Source organism: Eubalaena glacialis, chromosome 2, assembly GCF_028564815.1.
Source record: "Eubalaena glacialis isolate mEubGla1 chromosome 2, mEubGla1.1.hap2.+ XY, whole genome shotgun sequence".
Lineage (NCBI taxonomy): Eukaryota > Metazoa > Chordata > Mammalia > Artiodactyla > Balaenidae > Eubalaena > Eubalaena glacialis.
This window is the reverse complement of record NC_083717.1, coordinates 128,718,342-128,722,686: the sequence shown is the minus strand read 5'-3', so window position 1 is coordinate 128,722,686 and position 4,345 is coordinate 128,718,342.

Sequence of the window (4,345 nt, the reverse complement as noted above, 5' to 3'; positions counted from 1 at the left end):
ATCACAATTTAATTTTAATGTTTATAGATCTATTTAATGTTCACTTTTCTTCAATAATGTGATTGTAGCATTATCTTTAACATTTATTTTACTTTTCTTTTTTTTAAATTAATTTATTTATTTTTGGCTGCGTTGGGTCTTCCTTGCTGTGTGCGGGCTTTCTCTAGTTGTGGTGAACGGGGGCTACTCTTTGTTGTGGTGCGTGGTTTTCTCATTGCGGTGGCTTTTCTTGTTGCGGAGCACGGGCTCTAGGCACGCCGGCTTTGGTAGTTGTGGCTCGCAAGCTCTAGAGCGCAGGCTCAGTAGTTGTGGCACACGGGCTCAGTTGCTCCGCAGCATGTGCGATCTTCCCAGACCAGGGCTCAAACCCATGTCCCCTGCATTGGTAGGCGGATTCTCAACCACTGTGCCACCAGGGAAGCCCTATTTTACTCTTCTGACCATGTTTTTTCCTCAAGTGAGTATATGTACAAAACTAATATGACTTTATACACAAACAAACTTATGATATTTAAATGCCAAGCACACATCTCTTCCTCTTCTTAATCATTTTGAACTCTTAGCGGATGTTTTAGGTAGTTACAGGAATAACTTTTATTCATAACTGTTCCATCATTTTAAAGCCTAATTACAGGAAATACTTTTATTTTAAAATACTGGGAGCCTAGAAATAAAGAGATTTCTACTCCAAGAAACTTGGGATAGCCAATGTTTTAAGAGTAACTAAGCACCTAATGTACTGGGAAGAAGAGTAGCTTTTAACTTAGGGCAATAGAACTACTGTCCAGAACAAACCAGTACCCGTTTAAAGAGGATTTAGTATGTTTACATTTCACTCAGGTATAAAAAATTATATTGAGTAAGAATCTAAGAGGTCATGTCAAGATAAGCATGATAAAGTTTCAGTGGTTTAGCTGTCAGTGAAAAGGAGAAAAATAGAGCCTAAAACAGAAGGACCTTAAACCCAGAAAACTTCTATAGAGCTAAGGAGTATGGCATTAAGACTTTTGTCACCACAACTCTTCCTTCTTTTTATCCTTCTCATTCCTGAATAAAGTAGGATGGCTGGTCCACACTGCAGGTCCCTATCAGGGGTTGGCCCCCTTCAGAGTCAGTCTGCTGTGTGGGTATAGATGCATTCATGGGAACTAACTCTCCAACCTTAAGCAAGCTTTGCACCCTGATTAAGCACTTGCAAATTCTAGGCTGCTGAGCAATCTCTTCATGAAGCTTTCCCAGGTTCTTGGCAGGATAAAGATCTTCCTCAAAAACACACTGATTAAGGAATGGTTCAGATACAAACTGAAAAGTGCTACATGAGATAGGTAGGGTCAGAAGCAACTAGTCACAAATTCACAAGGGTATAGCTAGGCCCTTGATTAGCCACTGCATCATGGGAGGACACAAAAAGGGAATCTAGACACAGACACAAATAAAAAGTTGAGAAATACTAGCATAGTTTCATGGCTAAAAAACAGTTCAGAAATTAATTTCAGCTTTACATAATCACACAGGAAGCAATGAAATGAAACAAGACAACCTGCTTGTTCAGAAATTAATTTCTATGCTAATCTTGAACCCTAAACTTTTGCTAATCCTGTTTCACTTTAATCACTTTTACAAAAGCACACACACTTAACCATGTTTCCCAAATGCCACTGTTTAGCAGTTTTCACAGCGTATTTTGTTTTGATACAGGTCTTGTCATTTTGGCCATCATCTGACAAATTTTAAAAAGGCGATCAAATCTAAACACAATCACACACAAATTTTGGAATGTTTCTTGGTATATATGCCCCTGAAAATTTCAGATTTTTATAAATCAGTTTGGCCCAGTCCAGACGATCGGAGGTCTCTACAACAAAGCTCTGGAATCCTTTCCATGGGCTAAGTAAGAATCCAGCAAATTACCAAATGATGGATGAACAATTGCTGTCATGATGCCTTTTGGCACATTAACAAACACCAAATCATGCACTAGTCGTTCTCCAAAGTAGGTGATTGTCATCCATACACAAATATTTTAAAGCATCTAAGTAAAATGACTATAGCTTATACGGACTCAGAAAGTAGAGAGGGACCTCTAATCCATCCTTCTTCCTCTAGATTGAAATATATTTATGACATCTAAGAAAGGACTGTTTATCCAATTGGTTTATTCAGTCAGTTGTTCATTCGTCCATTCATTTAACCAACATATACTGAGTGCTGGATGTTGTGCTTGGTGCTGGAGATACGAAGATAAAGACAAATCTATTCTCACTGTTTAATGGGAGAGACAAACAGGAGAAAAATATCGTATTATAGTGATAAGCATGTTAGAGCATGTTAGAAGAATGCTCTCCACTGGGAGTGAGGGTACACAAAGGATGGCTTCCATCACCAAGGGAGTGATAACCAACCAGAGTCTGAATGAGGAGGAGGAACTGCAATGTTGAACAGAGTAGGGAAAGGCCAAGGAATGGGCACATGTGCTGAGGGCATGGAGAGGGAGATGTTTGATTTGCTCATTCTGTTCTTATTAGTCATCACTTTTTTTTTTTAGTTTAAAAAAAAGTGAAAGAAATTCAATAGGAATCATTTGGAAAGACAGATGACCTGTGATTACACTAGAATGCAGCTCAGTTTTATTGCTTCAGGACAAGAGAAAGAAGTCAGTGGTCTCCAAGGACTCCTTTTCCACTTTAAAATTTTCTGATTTTTGAAGCTGTAGCAGAAGCTTAGCAATAAGATGATAAAGAAAATCATTTCACTTGTGACCACAGCAGTCAGGATAGGTGGAGGAGGGTACCAGGAGATTCTAGGAGGGAGTCCAGGAGGCATGACCAAATAGCCCCAAAATACCATCATCCAATAGTTTCCCAAAACTCTATGGCCCTAGTTCCTCAGTCCTCTATGAGTGTTATTCATAACTTTCCATTTGAGGGGCTGTGATATAACCCCATTCTTAGAAATCTCCATAACGTTTTAAAAAGATAGCTCAAAACATGATCCGTATAGCTGTAGCCTACATTTCTCATTTTCAACACTTAAAATTTCAGAATTCTTAGATTCTTCCCTTTCTGCAATACAAAAGAAATAATGAAAGCATTTGTTCCCCCAAAACCAAAAAACAGAAAATGTACATTAAATTTGGCAGCAATAATTTTGTAGGGCTTCAGTAGAACTGAATTGCAATTGTATAATCTAATGAGAAGCACTTCACTCCATATTTGCCTGCCCCCCTCAAATCCATGCTGTGGGGAGATAATTTTTTTAAGTGACTACCAATTTAAATGGTTAAACTCCTCTTGGATGTGGCATAAGATAAAACAATAAGGTAAAATGAACTGAACTCAAGTTTAAAAGAAACTTTGTTATGGTGAAAACCCAAACATTAAGACATCATTAAAGCTTCCTGATTAAATTAACATAAGAGGCACAATCTTTCCTTTCCCCTTGCTGTTTAAGAAGCAAAAGCTTCTTTATGCTGACATCTCAATGTATATGAAGTATCAGTTAAACCAGAGTAGATTTCCAACCTCTATAAAACAGGAAAGAAAAACCAAATAGCAATGGTTACTAAATGTTGCAATAGACCGTTCTAAGTGGCACTCAGAAAAATGGTGTGCCCTTTAACACAGCAATTCTACTTCTAGGACTCTACCCCATGGAAGGATAAATAGACAAGAATGTCAATTGCTATACTATTTATATTGCAAAAGAGGGAAAACAAATGTATTTTTATTAAAAGAAGAATAGATAAATCAATTATGTTAGAACCATGGCATGGAATACTATGCAGCCATTAGAATGAGATGTATTTATATGTACTAACATGAAAAGGTGTCTAAGATATTAAATGAAAAAAGCATGTCACTTAATTTTATATATATATATATATACACACACATACATATACATGGCTGGATCCCATTTGTGTGAAAAATATATGTGTATGTATATGTACATATATCTATACATTTAATATATGGGAAAGGTTTGGAAAGATGCGTACCTGTGGAAGAAAGTGGATGGAGTGCAAGGGAAGGGGGGTAAGGACACGGCAAAGAGGAATTTGTTACTTACACTTTTATGTTGTTTACATTTTATGATTAAAACTTTTTAAAAAATTAAAAAGAAAATAGTATGTATCAACTGTCAACCAAGAGAAAAGAATAGCAACAGCAACAAAAAGTCTAAAATAAAGAAAGTTAGGGGCCATAGCACACACTAGAGAAGGGGTACTAGAAGTCTATTTGAGAAGACTGAAAACTATCTTGGTAGCAGATTCTTGTTCTTTTGTTTTCTTCAGATAGGGTATTTTCAAACAGTGAATTATGTAACCCTGAAGCATAACATCTCT